This window comes from Chinchilla lanigera, unplaced genomic scaffold (assembly GCF_000276665.1).
Source record: "Chinchilla lanigera isolate Chin_1 unplaced genomic scaffold, ChiLan1.0 scaffold00028, whole genome shotgun sequence".
In the NCBI taxonomy this organism is placed as follows: Eukaryota; Metazoa; Chordata; class Mammalia; order Rodentia; family Chinchillidae; genus Chinchilla; species Chinchilla lanigera.
In genome coordinates, this window is record NW_004955429.1 from 20875940 (window position 1) to 20902137 (window position 26198).

The window sequence follows — 26198 nt, forward strand, 5'->3', positions numbered from 1 at the left end:
GGCCAGCGCCCTGCCCCGTGCAGCCCTCCGCCCCGCTCCCGCTCCGCCCGACTGCAGCCTCCGAGCCTGCGCGGCCGCGCTCTGCGGCGCCCGACTGGAGAGTCCACGCCGCCCTTCGCCCGCGGAGCTCTGCAAACCACGGTCCGCTCACAACAGATCCTCCGTTCCGTGCAAGCCGCAAACACCAGGCACAGCTTGGCTGGTCACACTCAAGAGAGTGAAATAAGTGACTTCCAGAACAGCCTGACGTGTGAGTCCGGCGTGATTGAAAGCTCCTACACTGAACTCCCTCCAGTAAGAGTTCCTCGCACCCCGCAGCTACCGAGCGCCGACCCCGCGCTCCTCCCCGCGCGCGCCTCTGAGACGGGAGGCAGCGCCAGCGGTGGCCGGGGTGAGCACCCGGGTCTGCACCCCAGCGCCTCTCGGACCCACAGGGACAGGCCTCGGGCCGAGGTGTGGCAGGTCCGCCCTGCGTCCCCCAGGGTGTACTTCTGTTCGTGCTTTTACTTTTTCCTCTCTTTCTCGGCCCAGCAGAGCCACTTTCTTCCTTACCCTCCACCTTCACTTTTCAAATCAACTCTGTCGCCGTGTTTTGGTTTGTCAGGTTCAGTTCTCTTTTGGAGAGGAAGACCTGGAACCAAGAGGCAAGCACCGCCCCCACAAGCCCAGCAACTTTACTTGGTGAGCCTTTTTTTTTTTTTTTTTTCAGTTTGTAATCATTGACGTTTAATTTTGTTCCTGTACAATAAAGTTTATTGAGGGGCTGGGGATTTAGCTCAGCGGCACAGCGCCTGCCTGGCAAGCGCAAGGTCTTGAGTTCGGTTCCCGTTACCGGAAAAAAACAAATAAACAAAAAGTTTATTGAAGTACAATCAGGGTTGGTGATTGGCTCAGCAATACAGCTCTCAGGTCCCTGCATGTCTGGCCTTGAGCTCATAGGCACAAGGTGAGCCATTTCTAAAAGGAGCTGCCCCATACCAGTGTTAATTTCTTTAGCTTGACGCCAGTTCCAGACTGTTGCCCCTGCTAAGTCTGTGATTTTATTTTATTTTATTTATTTTAGTGTGGTGCTGGGGACAGAATTTAGGGCTGTGAATGTAGTAGGCAAGCTCTGTGCCACAGAATCGCACCCCAACCCCCTTGTTTCTTTTTAATTAATTATATCGGTACACTTGATACACATAATGATATACATAATGATCACATTCATTGTAGGGGCTCTGTACTCGATTCTTTGTTTCCTGTCCCCCCGCTTCAACCTTTCCTCTCATTTACAAAAGCTTTGTCTCCATCCTTGTTATTTTTCCCCCTCCCACCCCCACCACCTCAGGTACTGGGGATTGAGCCCAGGGTCTTTGCACTGAGCTGTATCCCCACACCCTTTTTGATTTTTTACTTTTGAGACAAAGTCTAAGTTGTTAAGTTGCACAGCCTGGGTTCAAATTTGAGAGCCTCCTGCCTCAGCCTCCTAAAGTGTTACAATTTCTTAAATGATATCTCTATAATTTGGTGATGAGGCCACAGTCCAGCAGAGACAGGCCAGGGCCTGCAGGAGCTCTTTCCTGTTTTCCACACAGCAGAGAAAAGCTGGCTCAAGGCCTATGCTTGGCCTTCACCTTGGGTCCCTAACACTCTTCACCCACTGCCCAAGTCCAGAGTCCACTGACACAGCCCAGGCCCACGGGTGCCCTTCCTGGGCCCTGACCTCAGCTGCCTGGCCTGGCTGCCTTGTGCCCCTGACCCTGAGTCCCAGGGGAAGTTCTCTCCTCAGACTGCAGCGGGCCAGGAGGCCAGGGCAGCCTGGGTCCAGACAGGCCTGGCGCCTGCTGCCCTCCCCTGGCGGGCAGAGGGCAGCCAGGAGGAGAAGTGGAGCGAAGCTGCGTGGGGGGGCTCGTCTGCGCCGGACGGGGTTCCACGCCCCAGTGCCACAGAGTGACCAAAAAGTAAGAACTAGGGATACAGGAGCTTTTTGAAGCAGGAATCTGGATTGTTTGGAAATTCCAAAAGGCTAACGAGGGGACACTAACACACACTGGTAATCCCAGCGCTCCGGGAGGCTGATGCAAGAGGATTGCCAAGTTTGAGCCTGGCCAGTGCAATCTAGTGACTTACACCTTGTCTCAAACTTTAAAAAAAGAAAGCAAAAGAGGCGGGGCTGTGTGTGCCGGAGCGTAGTTCAGCGTAAAGACCCTGGGTTTAATCCCCAGTATTGCAAACATAAAAAATTTTTTAAATACTTTGGAATTACTGAGACAATATGAATGGAAGGTAAACATTATCACAAGAATGACAATTTCTGTCCCCTTCAGTGTTTGATATTTATGCATTTCTTATCGAAGGTGTGATTTTAAAGATTACTTTAAAATTAGCTTGCTATTTCCTCTTCAGGCAATGTGTTTGCCTTACTCAAATGCTGAAAGTCACCTTGAAGCCAAGTTTGAAATACTTAAGAGAATGTTATCGTAATGGTCTATAATCAACTCTAGGTTCAAAAATTCTGAGAAGAGTAGCTATGACTATAGGCCAAGTAATTTGGACTCAAGTTTTTGTTTCTTGCTCTACTGGGGATTGAATCCAGGGCCTTCACACTGAGCTACATCCCCTACACTCCCAGTCTCCCCAGCTCTGTCCCTGCCCTGGCCCCAACCCTAACCCCCTTTTTAAGATTTTGAGACAGGTTCTCGCTAAGTTGGCCAGGCTGGGCTCCAGTTTGCAAGCACCCTGCCCTAGCTTGCCAGAGTGCTGTCACCGCAGGAGGGGCGACTGCGCCAGCTCATAGCGACTTCAAAGTTCCTGTAATGAATTCCTGCACCATCACAAGCGAACATGCCTGTCATTCACCTGCAGCTCTGCCCACAGCAATTACAGGGCCTTCTCTACATAGCAGGGCTGTTCAGCGCGCCTGGCCAGGCCAGCCCTGCCCGTGCCTCCGCTCCTGTCACTCTGGCCTATGCTGGAGGAGCCTGCTGTGTATTCCCTCGCCTTAGAAAACCCTTCTTGGTGACTTCCAGTTATCACTCGCAAGACGGATAGAAAATTCTCTGCTCCTTGGCAACACATCTTGAAAGAATTGTGCATATTCAGTCTCCAATTTCTGTCCCCTTGTTTTCTCTGGGACCCAGGCAGTCTGAGACATGCACCGCTTCACTGAAGCTGTTCACGGCAAGGTCACTGGTGGCCACCATGACAGCCCCAGTGGCCAAATCTCATCCACGACTCAGCTGACCCAGGGCAGAGGGGCAGAGAGGACAGCAGCAACCCTGCTCGCCCAGCCTCTCTGCCTGGTCCCCCCTCGTTCCCCTGAGCTCTGAAGTCCTTTGATGCCACTTCTCTGTGGCCACTAGTTTTCTGTCGTCCCCTCCAGTGATGAGTTTAGGCTCCTTCCATAGCTTATGATTCCCAAGTCGCTGGACTCTGGACTAGATTCTTCGGCAGATCGACTGTGAAGTGGCCTACTTGGGTTTTGAGCACACACCTCAGAGGAGGACGCTGGGCTTCCCTACAAAAACGGTGCACCCCTCCTCAGAAGATGTGTCCATATCCTAGCCAGGAAAGGTCAAGGTGACCTTATTTGGAAATAGGGCCTTTGAGAATGTGATTAAGATAAGGATCAAGAGAGGGGCTCACCTTGGGCCGCTCAAATTTGGGCCACAAGATGGGCTTGAAACGCAACCAAACATCTCCCCAGTTGACTACAAATACTCCGACTCCCACGCTTGCCCTGGTGAGACCCACCAACCTAGAGTTCTTGTGGCAAAGGAGTAAGAAGGAAGGGAAAAATCGTACACTCACGCAGATTTTCCATTTATTTCCATTCCTTTAGGTCTGAATTACAATTTCCGAATCTGCCCCACAAAAATCATGTTCTTCTAAGAATAACTTAAGAAAAACAATATAAAGCTGTTTCTAAGGGCACGAATATAATTAAGCTGTATTGTTGCGGCTATGACAACTTCCTAGGAACCATGTCCAGACAAAGAGGCACAAGCCTATTTTCTCCAAAGCCTGAGTGTGATAGCCTGAAGGAAAACAAGCCTGAAGAATGAGGCCGGATGTGGTGCAAAGAGATTTCTCCTCTTTCAGCACACACTAGAAACTAACTAAAAAATATGTATGCTTGTATTTGGTAGAAGACGATGGAATAAAATGATCACTTATGGAATTATTTGGGTTGAGAACTCTCAAGAGGACCAGGGTAAATTCACCAGCATGAAATGAAGGCAAATCACCAGCAAACCTCTGCAGTGTTGAGAACTCAATCTGCGCAGAGCTCGGGGGTCGGGGTGAAGCAGAGGATGAAGCACGCCAGCAGTGCCTTCGCGGAGTAGTTGGAGGGAAATACAGTGCACTAGTCCACTTTGCAGCGCTGGCCTGAGCCGCATGCATGCGCAGGAAGAAGGCGGTGGCACAGGTTGGGGTCGTGGGGGCTTCTGGGGCGGGGCAGTTTTAAATTGCTCAGAAATGCAGAAATAAAAGGATCTATAAGTCACATGGCTCTATGTTAATGCAACGCATTTCATTTACCATGGGTCAGCCCCAACCCTCAGCTCGCAGAGTTCAGAGGACAAGGAGTGTGTTCCTTACCCACAGACAACAGAACGTGTGTTACCGATGCAAACGTCTTGCACTTACCCAATGGGCCGCGCCTCACGGGGCGCCTCCTGGGCGGCAGAGGAGAGCAGCCCAGGTGTGAGGCAACACGGGCAGGGGCACGGAGCTGGGCCAGGGAGCCGCTGCCGGCCGGGAGAGGAGCCCGGGGCACTGCTCATCCGGGACACCGCTCATCCGGGACACCGCTCATCCGGGACACCGCTCATCCGGGACACGGGGCTCCGGGACACGGGGCTCCGGGACACGGGGCTCCAGACGCATTCCCTTTGAGACAGCTCAGGGAATGGCAGCTTTGTCAGTGTCACTGCTTCCACATGGAGCATCCCAGCTCCTTCATCTTTCAAAGATCTGTTTTTATCAACTTCAGCTACCTGTTGATGAAAACTGGCGCTTGGCTTCTCCGGCAGGTTCTGGTGATCTTTTCTTTCAGGTTTTCCTGTTTGTTTCGTGGCACTGAACCCCGCCTGGCCCGATCCGGTTCTTCCTTGTCCGCCATCTTGGTTTGTCGGTGCGCTGACAGGAGAGAGGCCCGGATGGTGTCCGCCATCGCTGCTGGAACCAGCAGTGGTCACAGGAGGCTGGGGAGGGAACTGGGAACTTGTGGCGGGGTGTGGACCGCTGGGGGATAAGGACAGCCTGCGTATCTGCTGGCATCGGGTGGGTATCCAGATGGCTATGCGGAGATTCCACTGGGCAAGCCTGGCAGGCCGCGGGTATCTGGTGACCCTTTGCTCAGAATGGTGGGTGGGATGCTGAAATAGGAGAGAGAAGACTGGAGGTTCATCTCCAGAAGCCAATCATGACCTGCAGAAGCCCCAGCCAGTCAGACTGGGTGTTTCCACGTGTGCAGACAAGGAAGATACATTCCCCCATTTGCATCAGTATGCTTTCCAGCTTTAATAGTCGGGGAACCAACAGGCTAACTGAACAGATGGGAGGTTGTGTGGGTGTGCGCCCCGCAGGTAGGCAAACTGTAATATTACGTGCATTACCTGAGTAAGGCACAGGAATTGTTCCAGTGAGGTTCACTAGTTTCCCGGAACCACCATCATTAAAAGTATAATCCAGTTCAGGCTTGAGATCTGTATATAGAGTAATAACATTCATAGTTTCATGGAGTTAGGTCCCTGTACTTAGACACGATGTTCTTGAGCTGGCTCTCAGATACTGCCAAGACACCCACCTGGCAACTTTGGTCCCTGCAGGTAAAGGGTCAGCTGCTCTGGGGCCACCACAGGCTGTCCTGGACAATCACACACCAAGTGACTAGTTCCCCCCACAACAACAGGTGGCATTGGCTATTATTAATTCACATTTTTTACATGTACATGTGTGTATATAGCGTATAGACTCATATTTAGATGTTTCAATGTTTTGTGATGGGAAATAACATGCTATATATATATATATATATATATATATATAAATTAAACAAGTACAGGAAGAATTTTAAAAACCTAAAATTCACTCAAGTGCCTGTCCTTGTGGAGAAAAATCATTGTTAAAATTTATTATGGAATCAGTGCAGTGATGTATGCCTGTAACCCCAGCACACTCTGGGAGGCTGAGACAGGAAGATCATGAGTTCAAGCACAATCTGGGCAACTGAGTGACTTAAGGAGACGTCTCAAAATTTTAAAACAGAAATTAAGAAAAGAAAAAAGGAAGAGAAAGAGAAAGAAAGGGAGGAAGGAAGACAGAAAGAAAGATGAAGGAAGAGCTGGCGATGTATCTAAGTGTGAAGATCCTGAATTCAAACCCCGGTCCCCCCCAAGTCAACATGCTTTTTGCTATTCCTATTTAGTTGGAATATATGAATTTATACATATATATCTTATGAAATTGGTATGCTGGATGCATTACATTTCCTATTTTTTTCACCTTACATATAGCATAAGCATTTTACAATTAAGAAATACTTTCTAAAAGCATGATTTCCTAAGATGTAGTTACAGATAATTTAAAACTTTTGCGTTTTTGACTATTTGACAGTAATCAAATGCTGTCCCTGACAATTTACATTATCTAAAAACACAGAACTAAAGCCATAATTTCACTACCCCAGGATCCCTGGTAACATTCCTTTTTTTCTGTGTACATTATTCAGATTCTAAAATTAGGACCATAACTATTTTTAAACTCAGTACTACATCATGAATATTTTTCTGTTATTAAATGTCATAAAGATATGATTTTTAGGCAGGTGTAGTGGTGCATACCTGTAATCACAGCACTCAAGAGGCTGAGGCAGGAAGATTGCCATGGATTTTAAGGCCAACCTGGGCTACATTGAAAGTTCAAAGCCAGCCTGAACTATAGCAAGACCCTGTGTCAAAAAATGAACAACAACCAAAAAAGTGATTTCTTGAAACAGTGCTGGGGATGGAACCCAGGGCTGCATGTACGCTAGGGGAGTGCGCTACCACTGAGCTGTCATCAGCCCAAGATCTGGTGCTGAACATAGTGTTCTGTCTTGTGGATCCCTCACAATGCATCATACCAGCGTTCCATAATTAGATATCTTTCCTATGTCCTTCTCCTCTCCCTGCTCCCTTCTTTTTTCCTTTTTCTCAGTACTGGGATTGAACTCGAGGCCTTTTCACAGAGCTATATCCCCATCTTTTTTAAATTTTTATTTTGTTTTTTTTTTTGTTTGTTTTTTTCTGGTACCAGGAACAGAACTCACGACCTTGCGCTTGCCAGGCAGGTGCTGTGCCGCTGAGCTAAATCCCCAGCCCCCTAAATTTTTATTTTGAGACAGTGTCCAGTTAAGTTGCCCAAGCTGGCTTTCAACTTGCAGTCCTCCTGCCTTTGCCTCTCAAGTAGCTGGGATTAATGGCATGTACCACCACACCTGGCCTTATAGTCTGAAATTTTAATGGGTCAGCAACATAAAAGTTTACTCTCAGCGACATTTTCAAGCAGTGATTCAGTGATATTCACATCCATTTGTGAGGTAGCCACTTTGAGCCTGCAGCCTCTGAGAGAGCAGAGGAAGAAAGCCACAGGAGGGGCAGCCTCTTCGCAGAAGTCAAGAGACAGAACAAGAGCCCAGCCTCTAAAAACTGAGAATCAAGTTAAAGGGGCAAAAGACAAAACGACACCTCAGAGACCTGGTGTGTCAGAGTAACACTGCCAGCTAGTGGAAGGGAAACCTTGGGAGGTCTGCACAGAGCACACGTGGTGTGGGGATGGCTTGGGATGGGCTGTTTCTCTAACACAGCAGTCACAGTGGCCAGATTATCCTCACGCTAGAGACAAGCACGTTCCACCACAGTCTGCCTGGGGGCAGTGGGACAGCTCGTGGCAGCTAGATCTTCCTCCCTGCTGGCTCCCTGCTGGCTGCGTAAGAAATTCTTCTTAACAGATTTAAAAAGTACAGTGTTTGTACCCACACCTTTGCTTCCGGGCTGCAAACATCTCTCTCTTGTTCCCCAAGGAAGCGTGGTCCTCACCCTATGCCCGTGCCTAGGCTGTGACACAAGGAGCTTGTCTTAGATTATCTGCATGAGCTGAGTGCATGCTGGTCCTTTGGAAAACCTTTCTCCCTGTGGGTTGGCTTTGCAGATGGCAAAAGGAGGTCAGGAGGAAGGGAATCTAAGCGGACTCTAGAAGCTGGAAAAGGAAAGGAATGGATTCTAAAGCTTGGGAGCGCAGGCCTCGCCAACACCTTGAGTTCAGTCTCAGGTCAGACTTCTGGGTGTTGGACGGGACATGATGTAGGTATGGTCTGCAGCCAGAGAGCCTGTGGTGACTGGCTACAGCAGCAGTGGAGCATGAACACAGACCTCCAGTCTCACTACCGTTTGGTAGTGGCGGCTTGAGGTAACACCCAGAGACCAAGGCTGTGGGAAAGATCAGATTTTATTCACCTACATACAGACAGGCTGACATCAGAGTGATATCAGCAAATATCTGAAGGGGAATCTGAGTATATATGCACATATGATTTTTGGATTGGGGTTGGAATTTCAGAGTCCAGATAAAGTGAAGTCAAGCTACATGGACAATCAGTACACGTATGTAGATAGAACTGGCACCAGTAAGACTTCAGGTGCAGTCCTAAATTTCTATGTGGTGCTTGCTTCTTGTTTACCAGGGCAACCTACGGTTTCCTAGTATTTACAAGAGGAGACACATGGGGCCTCTCAGGTCAGGCATGATAACCACCCACCCATGGATGGAACAGCCCTTATTGTCTGGGCAGTGGGCTTCCTAGAGGTGCAGGGATGGCCTCTTTTGCATTTGAGTCACTTTCCTGGTCTTGAAGAACCTCAGTGCTAGAGAAGATGCGAATAGTTTCATTCTTTGTTGTGGGGAGTGGTTGAAGGTCAGTCCCACGTGTGGGGCTAAAGCAAAGCCAGCCCCAAGGACACAGAGCGCCCAAGATGAGCCATGTGAACAAGCTGTTACAGCTCTGAGAATAAGAGGCCCCCCACCAGGCCAGCCAAACAAACAAGTTTCTAGGCAGAGGGGTTTCCACTGACAGTAACCTCCCAAGTGCATAGATAAACATGCTGTAATCCCTGAGCAGCTCTTTCTCTCTCACCAGGAGAGAAGGCAGCAACTAACCTCAGCTTTCTGCATCTTGACTCTTTGTTTTTCTTCATCCTCCACAGTTTCAAGAGCTATACCGGACCCAGCACTTTACTTGAGTTTTTTGTCTTGCTTTTGTCTTTTTTAAAAAAATCACATTTCCATCTCAGGAAAGTGGAATACCACACTCAAATCTTGTTAGCCAGGGTATGGAAATATAGCATTGAAGATTTCAATATTTCATTGATTAACATTCAGTAAAGCAAGGCGAAAGAACTAAAAGCAGTTGGAAATATTGTCAGCATCTTTTTTTTCCATTTTTGATTTTTTTTTTTTTTTTGTTTTTTTTGAGACAGGGTCTCACTGTGGAGTCCAGGCTGGATTTCAGTTTATGGAGCTCATCTTTCCTCAGCCTCCTGACTCCTGAGATTTTATGTGTGGAACCATACGTGGATTCCATTTTTGAGACAGGGTCTCACTGTGTTGCCCAGACTGGTCTTGCATTCATGGGCTCAAGTGGTACTTCCTCCTCAGCCTCCCGAGTAGTTGGGACTAGAGGCATTTGCCATCATGCTCAACTTTTATTTAATGACTGAGTATACCACAGCCATACAATGAGATATCATGATAGGGTTAAAATGCATGAGGATAATTCTACCATTAAGTATGATAGGGAATTATGTCCAGGATGAAAGTGAAACAGCTTGTACAACAAGATAGTCTAGTCTCCGCCTTTAAGTCTAAAGATGGAACTCACGGTCTTTCACATTAAGCAAGTGCTCTGCCATTGAGCTACATCCCCACTCAAGGGTCAGTCTCTGAAAATCTCTTGTCCTAATTTGGTACATGTTTGTAAAATGTTTTGTTTGCTTCAATTATTTTATACCCTGGAAATGCTTTTATTTCTCCCTTAAAACTATAAAAATGGCCATGGAAACAGTATGGTTACCTGCAAGACAGTCTGGCAGCTAAAGGAAAGCACATGTTGGTGCTGTGAGTGTTCCACACGCACATCTGTTTGCAGCTGACTAGGGAAGTAGCTCATCCCAAACAAGCACTATGCATGCACATGTGTTCTATAAGAAGCACATGTGGTTAAATATCAGCAAACTAACATTTCTAGGGGTATCCCTTTTGTTTTTTTAACTTTGTGTTTAAAATTTTTCAATATAATAAGCTGAGGAAAATAAATATCTCCTAGACTTGAACTTGATGTCTCAGCCTCCCTGAGTGCCTGGATTTATTTATTTATTTTTATTTAATAACTAGAAACAGGAGCTGGGAGTATAGCTCAGGGTAGTTTCCTCACTAGCATGTGCAAGCCCCAAGGTTCAATATCTGGGGGAAGAGGCACCCCAGAGAAACAGGAGAGTTCAACTACTAAAATTTTCTTCATTTTTCTTTCTTTGTTGGCCTCAAATTCACAGAAATCCTTCTGCTTCAGCTTCCCAAGTGCTGGGATCACAGGTGTGTGCCACCATGCCCAGGTATTCATTTTTCAGAATGAACCAAAGCCAGGGGTGTCACTAGGTGTCAATTTGATATAACTCTGGAAAAATAGGAAAAATGTAACTGGATAATGATGAACACATTATAGATAGCCATAAATTTCTATGCACACATGCTTATTCCTGAAACACAACAGAAAATACATTGTCTTTTCTGCAGTCATATCACCAATATAGTGAATTTTGTTTTTCTTTCCTGAATCCTCAGCAGTGGCAGAGGGAACTAAAATGTTGGCAAATCACCTATCTCTACAAAGGAACAGATAACGAAACTTCCACTGTGTGAAGGGAGTAAAGGAAATCGCCATCTTGTTTTTTACTCCTTTTCTGTTGCTGTTTGTCTGAGAGTTGACCTGTCATGTGGGAGAGTGAGGGGCCCTTATCAGCAGAAAAACCTAGGCAGAATTCTAAAGAGAAAACAGTTAGAAATGGGGTTATTTAAGTCTGTGTAGAAGCCAGTACAAGTGCCAGGCTCTGATCTGTGTGCCAGAACAAAATAAAGAGGCAGAGTGAAAACTTTAGGAAGTGATGCTGTTGTGGGAAAAATCCAGGCCCAAAAGAAAAACACCCTGCACTGAGTTCTGGAAGGCAACTTTAATGTAACACTAGCAGGCTGATGGGAACCAGGTCCAGGTCATCAGTCCAGAGTCAGTTTTTAGTTCAGTTTAAATACAGTTTGCAAGCAGGAAGTACAAAGCTCATAGCTGGTTATTACATGATTGGTTACATGGATTACAAGAATGAAGTCATATATTGTCAGGCAGATTTAGTTTAAGCAGGTTTACTTAAAAGGGATTGTTTAGCATTAGACAGGAACATTCTGGAAGGGAGGGGTTCTGAGTAGAGTGTGGAGAGTTGAATGCATCCTTGACTGGGTGTAATGGTTGATACATTGTGTCAACTTGAGAAGTTTAGAAGTTTAATGAAGCAACTCAGCAGGGCACCAGGGTCCTCACTTTGCAAATGTCTTCATCCTGTGCAAGAGGACGGCATGGAGATGGTGTGAGTGCTACATCCACACTAGGGGGTGCTAGACTGCTTACAATATAAGGGAGGAAAAGAGGCTTGCTCTGCTCCCTTTTTTTGCTCTTACTGCTTTGCTGTCTTCTGCTACCTTGAACTGTTGCCCCCATGCCCTGCCACCCTGCCTTGGAGCCAACTGATTATGGACTGAAACCTCCATAAACTGTGAGTTAAATAAACTTTTCATTCCTTAATTTGGATGTTGGGTATCTTGTCTCAGCAACAAGAGAAAAGTAACCAAGATACTGGGTCAGTGTGTTCTGGGCATAAAGTAGAGAGTCCTTAAAGTAAGCTGAAACAGAGCTACCTATGTACATATTTTAAGTTAAAAAACACAGATACTACAGCTGGATGTGGTCAGGGTGACCTGGCTGGCTATTTGGAAGAAGCAGCTGGATGCAGTGAGTCAAGGCTAACTGAGCTTAGTAGTTTAACTATGTGGCAAGCAGCAAAAGCATAGTCACAGGCTATTGATTGATTTCTACTTTCTCCTATAAGATTTTTATAAATTTGCCATTATGACAACAATGTAAACCAGCACTCATTTGCCAGAACTGATGTGGGAGAGCCCTGTGGACACCAGCTCATAGCAGTGAGGATAAGACACGGTGAGTGGCCCACTCCTGCTGTGGTGATTGTGTAGCAAGACAAGAGAAAAAGGAGAATGAGCCCTCTCCTGAGGATGGTAATTGGAAACAGTTGCACAGAACATCCAGCAAAATGCCCAGAATACTACTGAAAATTACACAACAAAATGTATTGAAAATCAGGAAAATCTGACCAGTTTTCAAGGGAAGGCACAGTGTTCATCCCTGAAATAGCCCACATAAAGAAAGACTCATGGAAAGAATCTATTATAACCGTCTTCAGAAAAGAAAGGCAAATACTCTTGAAATTAATGGAAAGAAGTAAGTTCTCTTCAGAGAACTTGTAACATCAATAAAATGACAGAGAACCTGTAGCATCAATAAAATGACAATCAGAAGCATAAAGAGAATGAAAAATAAAAATTGTCTCAGAGATACGTAAAACACATTAGAAATTTTAGCTTCTGTACCATTGGATGGGTGAAGGCAGAGTAAAGGGGGTTGAGAAACAACGTTTATAAAGAAGAGCATGGTAGAAAATATCACAAATTTGCAAAAAACAGATCTGAGAAGGTCAGAAAGTCTCACCCAACACATGTTCAATTCAATAAGCAGCAAGCATGAAGACAACGCTTGAAAGAACTGAAAGGCAAAGCTGCTGCACTTTACTTCAAGTCTAAATGAATGGAGCCTAGATGGTGACGATTAGGTCACTGTGAAATTGTTAAGAGACCTACTATTCTTCTCAGAGTAACTAAAAAGCAGCAACAAATTCACTGAAGAAAAATGGGATGACCTCAGTATCCAGAAGCTGTGAACGAAGCAGCTAAAACATTCACATACAGGTTTCTATGAGAACATAACCTTGATTTTTCTTGGTGAAATGCCAGGAACAGGAGAGGAAGGGTATCTCTCACACCTTGCCTCTGTCTGGCATGTGCTGTGTTCTGGTTGTCCAGTATTGGGAGGAACCTCTGGTGTCTTTTATGGTATGTTTTGTAAATGACATGCAAATGTTGTCTCTTCTCCTCACTTTGTTTTAAAGTAATTTTGGTTACATGCACATGGACTCATTTGTTTTATACTTTGAATTTTAGTAAACTTTTTTATTTTCAGCTCAATTTGTCCCATTTTAATCACTTTCCCACACGTCCTTCTGATATGCTACCATTATAGATAGCCTCCTCCTATTAAATTTGATAGTTTTGAGATGCTTTTCCACTCTTGTGGTAAGTCACTTTTGGTCATGATATATGGTATTTTTACTACACTTCTAGGCATGTTTTGGTAGACTTTGCTTTTTCTTTAATTTTGAGATAAGGTCTTGCTAAGTGGTTCAGGCTGGCCTTGAATTTACTATGTAGCACAGTCTGGCCTTGAACTTGTGGCGATCCTCCTGCCTCAGCCTCCTGGGTGCTGGGATTACAGGCATGTGCCACCACACCCAGTTGGTAGTATTTTTTGAGGATGTTTTATGCATCACAATGTCTCTGGCTTTGGTGTTAGAGTAATGTGCTAGCAGAATGATTTAGGAAGTATTTCCTCTTCTCCTTGCTGGAGGAGTTGGAAGTGATTAGTGTAATTACTTCTTTAATTTTTAGTATAATTCGTGGTCACTGGCTAGTCCTGGTCTTCAGTCTGTGCTCAGTTTTGGATCACTGATTCAGGGTACTGTACCTTCTTGTTGTACCTTGGTTCCTACTTTTTGGTACTGTTTCAGTCAATTTTCCTTGTTTGCTTTTAGCACTTTGCCATTTCATGTAAGTTATGTGATTTGTTGGAGTACAGTCTCTTAGTATTTTCTCTTACTCCTTCCAAATGCATTTCTCGACATTTCTGGCATTTCTGGTGCTGTTGTTTGAGTCTTCTCTTTTTCTAAATCTGTCTAGTTAAAGGACAGATATTTTTATGTTGATATTTTCAAAGGAATAAGTTTTTGTTTTGTTATCTTTTTCTATTAAATTTTATTTCCCTCACGCTGATTTTTATTATGTCCTTCCTTCTGCTACGGATAGGTTTACTTCTATTTGGGCTGGGTCTCTACTAGAAAAAGTCTAAAGTAAGGTTATTAATTTTAGATTTTTTTTACCTTTTCACTGGTTCATCATTCTCCATACTGGCAGGAAGGAAACTCCCTGGGAGAAACTGGGAGAAACTTTGGAATTTAATCACAGAAAGGTTATCCATCAGACCTGTGAGGCTGGATTACAATAGTCTACAGCAACGAATGACCAAGAAAAAAGCACATCAGAGTCAGACCAGTCAGTGAGCTCGGAATTGGAGTCCTCACTCAGGGAAGCCTTCAAGGACCTGTTTCTGTGGCTGTGATGACAGACCACTGGCGCTAATAGGACCATTTGACAGCCTCATTCTCACCAGCTTTGAGGATAGAGGTGCAGGGAAGAGATTTGCAACTGCTGTACCAGATGTGTTTCCTCGTCTGAGCATATTAATGTGTCTCCTGGTACCTGGTATGCAGCTGTTGATTTGGCAAATGCCTATTTCACCATACCTATCTATAAGGTTGGCCAGAAACAATTTGCTTTCAGTTGGCATGGTCAGCAATACACCTTCACTGTCCTACCTCAGGGTTATATTAACCCTGAATTATATATATCCAAGCATCATTCAGGCAGTGTGTTTGTTTACACACCGACTATCCCAAGACTCACAATACGGAAAGAATCATGAAGTGTTTTTATAGTCTTCCACTATGTTCCCTGAGTGTTCTTTTTAATTGCCCCCTTGTTCTAAGGCCCATTAATCTTCCCAGGAGGTATAGACTGGTTTTAATGGCTCCTCAGGGAGAGGGACAAGGCTAGGGTCTTAGGAGATGGAAAGCAACCCTTCTTGCCTCCCTATCAGCCTTTTTGTTTCCCAAAGAGACTTTAAACATGTCTCTTTCATGTCCCTTGCAATGAATGGTGGTGACCTGTCTGGGAAGACAGACTGCATACAGGAGTTGTAGAATTGCTTGTTTGTGCTTTATAGACAACTGTTTATTAGTTAGCAAGCTGTTTTCTGTACAGGTTGCTGTATGGGCATGTAGCATCAGGAAGGCATATTTAGACTCTATAGAGAAATTTAACTATTTTTTGAGACAGAGACTCACTATGTAGGCCAGGCTGGACTTGAACTTGCAGTGATACTCCTACCTCAGCCTCCTAAGAGCTGGAATTACAGGTATGTGCCACCATAACTGGCAGAAATGTAACTTTTTGCCTTTTCCTAATATCAATGCCCAAGTAAGGGCTATGAATTCTGTTCTTTGAGCAGAAGTCCCTGGGACAAGTGGTTTGGCCCCAGTAACCTGTTGGGAGCTAACAACTGTATAATACAAAATTTGATGTCTTTCTTGGACAAAACTGTGTTCATCAGTGGACAATACCTCTTCAGGGTCTTGGAGGGGTAAGTCACTGATGACCTGCCTGATTGCGTAGATATGGGAAATCACTTTTTCACAGGAGTGACTAATCTCTGAGTTTAGGTATCAATGAGACAGGATTAAGAACACTGAAATTTTCTGATTACCTCAGATGTATCTAAAGGCAAGACCTGATACTTAGTGGCTTAATTATTTTTCTTATTGCTCAGACAAAAATACCCAACACCCACGAGTTAAAGGAGGAAAGGTTCATTTAGTTCATAGTTTGTAGAGGTTTCAGTCCAGTCAGCTGGCTCCAAGGCAGAGTGGCATAGCAGAGAGGCATCACAGAGAAGATAGAGCCCATGGAAAGCAAGCAGGAAACAGTGAAGCAGCAATCTGCAGCAGCAGGAGCCTGCTTTTCATATCTCCCTTTCATTCCTTTCATTCCCTTTCATTCCCATTCATTTCCCTTTCATTCCACATCCAGGGTGGAGTTTTCTTTTTTTTTTTTTTTTTTGGTTTTTTTGGTTTTTCTCTGGTACCGGGAACTGAACTCACGACCTTGTGCTTGCCAGGCAGGCGCTTTGCCACTGAGCTAAATCCCCAGCCCCCAGGGTGGAGTTTTCATTATCCACACCCCTAATCCCAGTATCACACACCCTAACTCATATTCACACATCCATGATCCAGCCATCTCTGGAATGCCCCACCTATGAGCATGTGAGGCTTTGTGGGGGGACATCTAGATATAAGCCATAATAGTAAGCTACTCCAACCCCATCTACCATAAGTAGCCTTTATCTCAGAACAGTCCTGACCTGGTGGGTTGTCAGAACTTCTAGTTTTTGTCTCAAAGTTAGTTTAGTAGCTTCTGTTAGCATAGCTGTAGCTGCTACTGCCCTCAGAGTGGCCATCAAACAGTCACTCCTTCTAACTTTCTGACAAAGTAAGCTATGGGACAGAGTTCTTGCCCAGGCCTTTGGGTTAAGATGCCCAAAGCAACTCCTTTCTTTCCTGACATATAGAAGAGTTTTCTTAAATCAGGTGGTCTTGATGCTGGAGCATAAGTAAAAGCATCTTTCATTTACTGAAAGGCACTGTTAGTCACTTTGTCCATTCTAGGGGCATAGACTCAGGACCCTTGCCAACCTCATATAAAGGCTTGGATATTACCCAAAATGAGGGATTCAAACATGGCAGAAACTGGCTATTCTCAGGAAGAAATGAAGCTCTTATTTGGTGGCAGGGGGTCTCATATCACAAATAGCCTGTATCCAGCCTCCAGATAGCTATCATTTTCCAGGTGTAAGAGTATATATCCCAAGTATTGGACTTTCTAGAATGATATCTGAGCTTTCTCATTTGAGACGTTATGTCCCTTCTTAGCTAGAAAATTGATGGTTTGGATAGTATTATAGTTGAATAGCTCCCAAGTTGGACTGCAAATTAAAGTATCATCTACACACTGCAGGATAGTTTCCTGTTGAATCTCTAGGTTTTGTAAATCTTTTTCTAATGCCCAGGCAAAAAGGTGAGGGCTGTCTTTAAGTCCCTGTGGAAGAACTGTCCATGTATACTACTGTTCTTCCCTTAAAATGGGATTTTTCCCATCCAAAGGCAAACAGAAACTGGGAATCCAAGTGGAATGGAATATAAAAGATAGTATTTTAAAAAAAATTTTTTTTTTCTGGTACCAGGAATCAAACTCATGACCTTGCACTTGCCGGGCAGGCACTGTGCTGCTGAGCTAAATCCCCAGCCCTGATAATATTTGTTTGTTTGTTTTCCAGCACCAGGAATCAAACTCACAACCTTGCACTTGCCAGGCAGGCGCTGTGCTGCTGAGCTAAATCCCCAGCCCCCCAAAGATAGTATTTTTAAAATATAATACTGAAAACCAATTTGTGTTCTCTGGAACCTGGGAGAGAATCATATATGAATCTGCCACCGGAAGGTGGATTGGGATTATAGCCTCATTAATAAGGTGAAGGTCTTATACCATCCTGTATTCTCCTGAAAGTTTTACTACCAGGAGAATGGCAGTATTGTAAAGGGACTGACAAGGCTGCAGAAGGCCACATTTGGGAAACCCATCTATGAGAGACTGGAGGTCTTTATAAGATTTCTTTGACTGGATATTGTTTTCAGTTAGAAAGTCCACCGAGATCTTTTAGTTTTATAACTCAAAGATTTTGGCTTTGCCAAATTTGCTATCTCAGGTATTTCATTGTACCAAAATATAGGATTTACCTGTTGGCTAATTAGATCATGAAGGCCTGATGTAATCCACTATGGGTCTGAAGGAAGGTTTTCCAGGAAAGGCAGAACAGAATGAGCTGCCCCTGTGTCTTAGTTACTTTTCTCTCATTGCTGAGACAAAATACCCAATGCCCAAAGTTAAGGGAGGAAAGGTTTATCTAGGTCACAGTTTGTAAGATTTCAGTCCATAATCAACTGGCTTCATGGCAGGGTGGCACATGGCAGAGGGGCAACCATTCATGGTGGCAGGAGACAGCAAAAGCAACAAGAGAGTATAACAGCATCTTTCTGCCTTTTATCTTATCCAGACTGCTGGGATTAGGGCGGTGCCAAAGCAGTGGACTGATTTACTAATCACACACCCTTAATCTCAGCATCACACACTCTAGATTCAGCCACCTCTGCAAAAGCCCTATGGTTTCATGAGGTTTTGGGGGGACATCTAGACACAAACCATAGCACCCTGTATTTACCAGTAATTGAAAGGACGCTCTCGTGACAGTCAGGGTTCCTCACAGCATTTGGCAGTGTGCATAGACAAGAACACTGTGAGGTGGCCCTGGCCCCTTCAGTCTTTGTCAGAGCAGGAGATGAGAGTTTGACTGGCCTAGTTCTTCTCTGAGAGTGGGCACAGCCAGTCCTCCAGTGCCATGTGTTAGGCACAGCGGCTGCCTGACACACATAACAGGGGCTGGGAAGTGGCCTGGTGGAGTGGCATGCCCAGCGGTGAGTCTCTTCACACTTAAATGGGAATCCTTTCCTTAATGGGATTTTCCTTTTGACCACGGATTTTCCTTTTGACCTTGCATTGCCAATATGACAGCCATAAGTTTTCCTTTCTTTTTTCACTCTCACCTGGATTCCAATTGTTGAACACAGAAAAGGTTGCATTCAGCATTTGAGCCAGAGGCATCTGAGGGCCCATCTAGGTTTTTGTAGTTTGTGCTGAATATCTGGGATTGATTGACAAATGAAGTGATGTCCCATCAGTGCCTGTTCCTCCCTGGAAGATGGGTGTGAGTATGTATATTTATGAAAAGCTTCTACTGATTGACTATGGAAGACAGCTCAGTTTTTCCCTTAGTCTTGTGTTACTCCTCTTACCTTATCATAACTTACAGATTTCTTAATGCATATTTTCATTCCTGTGATAAGAACCACCATCATGTTAGAATTTTTTTTAGTCCATTGCTGGTTTTATAGTCCCAGTTTGGTTCTGTTGAAACAGCCTGTCTGGGTTGGTTTCCTTCCCTTCTTGTAATATGTTGTTTATATGTATAGTATCTAGCCTTTTCTAGGATTCTGTTTTTCATCTGGGATACAGCAAGTGGTCAATACGAGTTGCACATCTCATCACAGTAAGTCAAAAGCAAGAGTCAAAGTTTGAAACCCACTTGCAAACCTGCTTGGATCTTCTGACAGTTGGCCTAGCCATTCTTTCCACTGTTGCATGTCTGCCGTGGAAAAGGGACCTGGATGCACGTAACTCCTTCTGCTTCCAGGACCTCTCTCAGGGCAGGATGAGTTGTGAGTCAGAGAAGTGCAAAGCTCCAGTAGCAAATAGAACAACTATCCCAAGATGTTCTTGAAATAAGGCTTTCATAGACACATTCATAGATTTTAATTACCTTGCCTAATTAAAGCAAAGAATACTTAAACAGTAAGATGATTATATAATTTTTCTCATTTAGTTTTGAAAACCTAGAGCACTTGCAATTTCTTAAAGAATAAGTCTGGTAACCAGACTGAAATGCTAAACCTAATATCTTATAAGTAAAAACACACTTAAAATAGTTTTAAATGCATTTTCATGAGTAAATCAGATCATGTTCACTAATGATTAAGGATAACGGCATCTATATTCCTCTGACAGAAACATGGGAAATCTCTCACTCGTGCACTATACAAGACAGATACACATTTTTAGTTCATCAGCCTATTTAAAGGTTCAGGCACAAAAACTACAGAGCAGAATGCCACGTGGACCTTTAAATAGGCTGCTCTACTTTTAAAGTGGGAGCTGCTCTGGGGGTTAACCGTCTTCAGGAGTGCCCGCTTCTGAGGTCATGGTTCTGAGGCCAGAAGGGGGTGGGGAGAGGGACCCCTCACTCTAGTTTCCACCAGGGGCCCAGCTGCAGGAGCTCAAGTGTGCTGGGGACCCTGGTCTCCTGGGTAACAGCTGGATCCATTCACCAAAGGAAGCAGGAGGGCTGACTGTGGCTCCCTCCCTTTCTCCAAGGGTCTTCCCCCGAAGGGCACTTGATGCTGCTCTCAGGTGACTTGGAGCCTCTGCATCTCCACCCTGCCTGAGGGTGCCAGCTCTGCACAGTGGCCAGGCCTTAAAGGGCTACACTCACTCAGCCTGCCTCTGTGGTACTGAGACCCAAGCTGGGGCAGCAGCTGCGGACTTCCTGCTCTGCACTCCATCAGCTCTCCTCTCATGCAGGGGTCCCTAGCTTCCACCAATTTTTACCACCCTCCAGCTTTTTGACCCTACCTACTTGTTTTGGGAGAGAAGGGATAAGAAGGGGCTTGAGAGAGAATTAGGGCCTTCCTAGAGGGAAGGTAGAGGAACTAAAGCAGTTCTTAAGCCAGTCCTTCTTGGTTTGATTTCATAGGTCTTAGAGAGGGAGAGAAACACACTGTGCCCAGTGACCCTACCTCCTGGCCCTTCTGTCACCTCCTTGATACCTGCTGGGTGACTTTGCCCAATTTGTTACTGGGTAGAGTAGGGACCAGCAGTGTTTTCCAGGTTCTTAGTGTCTATTTAATGAATTGATCAGGAAGGTAGTGAATATGAAAGATTACTGTTTATTTTAAGGCAGAAGCAAGAAGAAAGGGAAAAGAAAAAGAAGCACCAAAAAAGAGCTCAGGGAGACAAAGGTGCTTTGAAACAAAAGGAAGATACATCCTGCAAGCAGAATGGACCACTGCAAGAATAAGAGGGGAGGTGGCGGCAAATTCAATTGCTGCTGCCCTTTTATGTTTTGTTTGATTATTGATTCAGGTGGTCCCATCTAATGTCACGCTAGAAACAAGATGGCACTGGGTGAAGTGTAGGGAGTGGCTGAAGCTGGAAATTGGTCATGTGTGGGGGCAAGACAAGGCCAAAGTGCCTAAAGCAATCAAGCTACCTCAGTCCTGAGAAAAATCTCTTACCTGAGACAATTCCAGTCATTAGTCACTAGGCAACCCTGTGTCTCGTGATACTTTGTCAAAAGTGTAATAAGCACCCCTACTGCTGTTGTTCAGTTCCTCTTCCCCCATCCAGAAAGAAGGCTACACCTGACCTCAGCTTTTATCTCTTGTCTTATTTTCTAAATCCCCTTGCCATTTCTTCCCGGAACCACTGAGCTGCATGGGTCTCAGCGGTGAAGGGGTTGGTTTAATTTCATGTCAGGCTCAGGACCTGCTGGTCTGCACCATGGTTAACAAATCTCTTCAACTGGTGGATATGCACAATTGTTCCGGTCACATTGCCATGTCTTTGTCTCTTACTTCGCGACCACTGTCCCCAAGGGATATGGCAGGCAACTGGACTGGAGCCACTTACCAGTTGTTACAGCAGAGAGCATCAGCCAGTCCATTCAGTGCTGCATTTCTCCCTGAAGGTCCCACTTTCATTGTGTTGCTGTAGATTTGATCTTCCTTTCTTACAAGCCAAGAGCCAGGAGATGGGGAGAAAGTACAGACTGTCCATTTCTTTTTCTGTGCTGTGTTCTGTCTCTTTAATTTCTCTGTAGGCTCCAATTTTCCCATCAGAACCTTCCTGGGTCCTGGAGGTCCACCTCCTTCCTTCTTTTCTTTCCCAATCTGTTATTTTCCAGTATCTGGATTCCAGGTCTCGGAGAGGCTGAGTTGCTGGTTCTTACACTGCCATCTCCCAGATGTCCAGTCCGTGTCTTTTGATTGGAGACTTGAGACCATTTATATTTAGAGTTATTATTGATAAATATTGACATTTCTGTCATTGTCTTATTTGTTTCTTGCTGATTCTGTCCCTCCTAACTCATCCTCACATGTGGTGTTAGCTTCATTGCCTCTTTCTAGAATATTGTCATGGTTTGTGTCTGGATGTCCCCCCAGACTCATGCAGTCATGGGGCAAGCTTTAGAGTTTGTGATTGATTAGAGGTTCAATGTTGAGATTATGAGTGTGAGTGGTACACCTGCCCTGGGGTGAGGAACTTGCATACAATATAAGAGAGGGAAAGAGGCTTGCTTGCTGCTGCTCTCTGCTTTTTGCTCTTGCTGCTTTTGCCATCTTGTGCTGCCTTCAAGTGTTGCCCCTGTGCCATGCCACCCTGCCTTGGAGGCAGCCGATTATAGACTGAAACTTCCACAAACTGTAAGCTAAATAAATCTTACCTTCCTTAATTTTGGGCATTGGGTATTTTGTCTAAGCAGTGAGAGAAAAGTAACCAAAACAGGTATCCTTGAGAATTGTTCGTAGTATTGGTTACTTGATCATGAATTTCTTTAGGTCCTCTTTATTGTGAAGGTATTTTATTTCTCCATCAATTTTAAAAGATAGTTTTGCAGGATATGTCAGCCTATGTTTGGAAATTGTCTATTTCAGGGTTTGAAACACTTTTATGCCAAGCTCTTCTGCCTTTGAGGTTTGTGTTGAGAAGTCTGCTCTAATTCTAGTGGGTTTTCTTTTATAAGTGATATGTTGCTTTTATCTACCCACTTTTAAGATTCTGTTCTTGTGTTGTACTTCCAAGATACTGACTATGATGTGTCATGGAGAAATTCTTTTCTGATTGTGGCTATTTGCGTTCTATATGCTTCATTTATCTGCATGGTATATTCTTCTACCTTATTTGGAAACTTTTCAGCTATTATTTCAGTAAACAGGTTTTTATGCTATCTGTGCTATCTTCCAATTTTTCACTAATTCCAATTAATCTTAGATTAATCATCTTTGTGTCATCTTAGAGCTGTTGGACCTATTTTCATGTTCTCTTATTTTTAAGACATCTCTCATTAGTTGGTCACTGACAACAACCCTGTTTTCTAGTTCTGACTTTCTCCTCATGTTTGTCACTTTTGCTGCCTGTGCATTCAATAGAAAATTTAATATCCTAAATTTCTATTTGAAACCCTTTTATGGGCTCCAATTCTTTTGTATACTGGTCATGCATATTTTGCTTCATTTTGTTTAGGCATTCTATATTTTTATTAGTGTCTTTTTAGACTCACTAACGGTTTTGTTTAATCAGCCCAATATTTTACTACTTGCATCTTCTGTGAGCTTGCCAAATGCCTTATTGAATTATTTTGTTATCTCCCTGGTACCACTTTGAATAATTTGAGTGTGAGGTTTTTGGTTTCTTCCCCTTTGATGCCCTATGGATCAGCTTTGGGGGAGTTGGGAGTTTTTAGAGGTATTTTATTGGCTTGTCTTCCAGTGTTTCTATTTTGTGGTTGTTTTGTGTTGAGGATTATGGTTTGATTCTAGTGGCAAGTTTGGTTTCTAGTATGGAGACCTCTGTAGTTAATGTCTACTTTTCAGGAGTGTTCTCTGGACATGGCCAAATACTGGTCTTTTCCTGTGTTCCAGGATCCAACCACCTCTGTTTGTCCTGAGATGGAAGACTGCAGCATATTTGTCCCAGTACCCAGTACCTAGTTCTCCTGCAGTGGGCCTCAGTATGTCAATAACAACAAGGCAACATAAGAAAACAAATTAATAGCAACAGCTATGCCACAGCTATAGTAATAAAATCAGCATCAATTGTAGCATTAAATACAAATGGAATGCTTTAATTAATTAATTCTTATTAGTACATACTCATCATAGGGAATTTATATTTGTATATAATATGCCTTAATTCTTCTTTCTATCCCCTATTCTCCTCCTCTTTCTTTATCTCTTCTTCCCCTTCCTGTTTAGAAAAGCTTTGTTTCCATACTGTGGTGGATTAACTAGTGGTCAACTTGTAACACCCAGCTGACTGAATCAGCATGATGCTGGGTGTGGAGGGCTCACCTGAGGATTGCTGCCAACAGCATAAACAAGGAGAAATGGAGGGGAAGATGGTGTGTTGTTGATTCTCCAGGAGAAGGCTGTCATGCAGGTTTTCCTGATACTTATTTTATGGAAAAAAGGTAAAACAAAATTTCATAACAAAGTAATAGGAGAATAACAATAGTTAATACATTGCATGTTGTTATCTTTAAAGTAGTTGCTCAGAGTACAAGATATGGGCATAAAAATTTCTCCAATAGACATTAATACAAACCTTCCTTTGCAACAAACTAAGAGACACTAATAGTGTAACTGACTCACATTTTTTCCTTTTCCCCTGCTGTCCTTTCCCCTTTCACCCATCTTAGCTCCTTCATTGTCCTTTTGAATGATTTCTTCCCATTTCACAATGTCTATTATACATTTCAGTCCGTATTTACTCTTTTAGTTTCTCATACCAGGGAGACAATATGATGTTTACACATGTGAGTCTGGTTTATTTCACTTATGAGTATGCTCTCACATTGCATCCACGTACCTATAAAACTTTCAAGTTTACCCTTTATGGCTGAGTAGTTCTCTATTGTATAAAAATACCACATCTTTTTTTATCCATTCCTCAGTTGAAGGGCATTTGGGTTGTTTCCAAGATTTAGCTATTACAAATTGTGCTTCTATAAACATGGGTGTGCATATATCATTGTAGTATGATGCTTTTCATTCTTTTGGGAATATACCAAGAAGGAGAATAGCTACGTGAATATTATAAGATAATCCTATAAATTATGTGTCCTATATTAAATCTATTCCCCTGTAAACCCTTACTACAATACATACAAACTGAATATTGACCAAGTGCAAGGACCAATAAAGTGCCACACTTGTCCATGTAAAAGATCTGTAATTGTAGTATAAACACTAAAACAGATCAAATATGGACTTACTGTTGATCTACAGTAAATATCTACTAAATGGAACAACTTTACCCCTACTAACAATAGCACAGTATTCAGCAGCAGTAGTATAACTTTAACTGTTTAGACCTTCATAAAGCTCAGTGATTATGCTAGTAAATTTGGAGGGGCTGGGAACCAAAGAATGAAAAAAGCTTCTCTGGACTGGGGGGGAGGCTCTGTCATGTGGGTTCTCTTACCTAGATGTGGGGACCACTGCTGTGGTGCAGGTGGGCTCTCTGAGGCCCTGGGAGTTTTGCTGTGCTCAGCCTATGGGGTTTTGAGGTGCCCTCCTTGTACCAGAGGCCTCTCTGTCCGTTCCTGCCCAGGTTGTAGTTACCATCCCGGCCAAGGCGTGTCTTTACTCCATTGCTGCCCTCTGCCTTGGGGGAAGCATAACATGGGGCTGGCTTGGAGTTGGTCTGTGATTGTGTCCTTGCTTCATGGGAAGCTGTGCATTGGGCAGGAACCTGTTTGCTCATGTTGGGGAGGAGTGTGACTCTTCACATGAGGGTCTTTTTTTTCTTGCTGGTAGATTGATCTTTTAAAGAAATTTATTGGTACATTTTGGCAGTACATAATGCTCACATTCATCATGGGGAATCTGTGCATGTACATAACACATCTTAATTCCTTTTTTATTCTCTTCCTCTCTCCTTCCTCCAAGTTCTTCCACCTAGTTCTTCCCCTTCCCCTTTGCAAAATCTCTATTTCCATTTCCCATTCAATTCTTTTTTCTTTAAATCCCTTTTCTCTTTCTTCTCTTCCCCCTCTGCCATATTTTGTTCCCCTTCCCATTTGAAAAATCATTCCTACTTCCTAATATCTGTCCTTTATTTTGCTACTTATTTATACTATGAGTTTCTCACACAAGAGAAGCCATGTGATGTTTTTACACTTGTGTGTCTGATTTATATCACTTAAGATTGTGTTCTCAATGTGCATCTATTTACCTAAAAGTGCCTCAAGTTTATCCTTTATGGCAGAGTAGCACTCCATTGTGTGCAAACGTATTTTCTTTATCCATTCATTTGCTGGGCATATGAGCTGTTTCTAAGATTTCGCTGTTATAAATTGTGCTGCCATAAACATGGATATGCATGTATCAGTGTGTGGGTCTTTTATTTTTATGATTTTCTGAGATGGAGAGATTTCCAATTTTTCCCTTCTTTCCAAAGGTATTGGCCTCATACATGGTTAGGTTGGTCAGTGTTGTATAGGCTCCTCTCTGGCCCTGTGCTGAAGGGAAACAAAATTCGGAGCTTCCCAGGAGTTGGCAGATGGTCTTGGTGAGGACATGGAATCCACTGGGCATAGCTGCTGACTCTTCCTGTTGTGCAGTATGGCTGCTGGCACTTCCCCCATTATTCTATGCTCAGCA

The 26198-nt window shown here is 44.0% G+C and overlaps 1 pseudogene; it reads right to left on the bottom strand.

Annotated features, from left to right (window-relative positions):
• Positions 1-3823: 3823 nt before the first annotated feature.
• LOC102026558 lies at positions 3824-14380 on the bottom strand (annotated as a pseudogene).
• Between the last annotated feature and the right edge of the window lie 11818 nt (positions 14381-26198).